Raw genomic sequence first — 1,195 nt, 5'->3', positions numbered from 1 at the left:
AGTACAGAAATTGAGAAGAAATGTGGATTATGAAAGACACTGGTCCTGGGAGAGTTTATTAATAAGACATTTATACTCTAAATCCTAGTTTCAATAACTACTAAATATCACAAATACAAAAATATAAAACAAGAGGGGGTTTTGTAATATGTAAAACTATTGCAAGCGTCTTCTATTTCTCTTTATATAAACACGTATTCCATAATGGAAAAGGTTGGAGATATACAGGAACAAACAATGTTAAAGATGTGTCGTAGCCACCAGTAACTGCAGGAGAAGAATGTAGAAAGTATGATGGGGGGGGGGCAATATGTGCAGCAGAGGAGAAGGTATGCCAGTTAGCAGTATATACAGGACTTGTACGGGGTTGGCGAAGCCAGAACCCAGTGGCACATTACCCCTATCCAAACCTTTAAACACCCTTCACACACAATACCAACTAGCTGCTCACAGTTCCAGTGCAAAGGATGTGGAGGTTATTTCCGATACTGGAGAAAAGCTGGGGGTTATTATTGCTGGCCCTGACACTTGTTTGATACTTATCATTGCTGCCACTGACAAAAGTACTGGAGATTATTATTACAGTCACGTAAACCAACAATGGGAGTTACTGTACTCAATCTCTTCATATTTTGACTAAGCCAAAGAAAAAGGAAAATATGGCAAACTAAAATCCGTACACTGTAGAGAATTATCCAAAACTAATAAGCGTGCAAAAAGGTGGACATTGGGCAATATGCGCAGGAGAGGTTTATACTATACTTGGTAACAAAACATGGTTGGGTCTTCACTTTTTTAATATATTGTTGCATTATTTTTTTCATATAAGGGTTTAGTAATAAAGATTCTCATTAGTGCAAATCATGGCAAAGCCAACAGTAATTAGTCTCATTTAGATGGGTTTGTTTTAATAAAGGTAAATATGCTGAAATGTGACAAACTACTACAATAATCCCTAAATTAACCATATTTACAATTTGTCACGGTCAAAATTAAAATACTCCCCTAATATACATAGGTGTGTTCTAATAATTATGTTAAGCTGGTACTCTGATGTCAGAACTGAAAATTAATTAGATCTGTAACATTAACAGTGTGAGAAAGTAAAACATTGGTATTGGCTGTGTAGCATTAACAACAGTCATTATTCTAATGTTTTATTTTTATTAACCACCTGGGCGTTTCACTGATGTCT

The sequence above is a fragment of the Pyxicephalus adspersus genome, chromosome Z, assembly GCF_032062135.1.
Source record: "Pyxicephalus adspersus chromosome Z, UCB_Pads_2.0, whole genome shotgun sequence".
Classification (NCBI taxonomy): domain Eukaryota; kingdom Metazoa; phylum Chordata; class Amphibia; order Anura; family Pyxicephalidae; genus Pyxicephalus; species Pyxicephalus adspersus.
Note: the sequence above shows the minus strand (reverse complement) of the source record.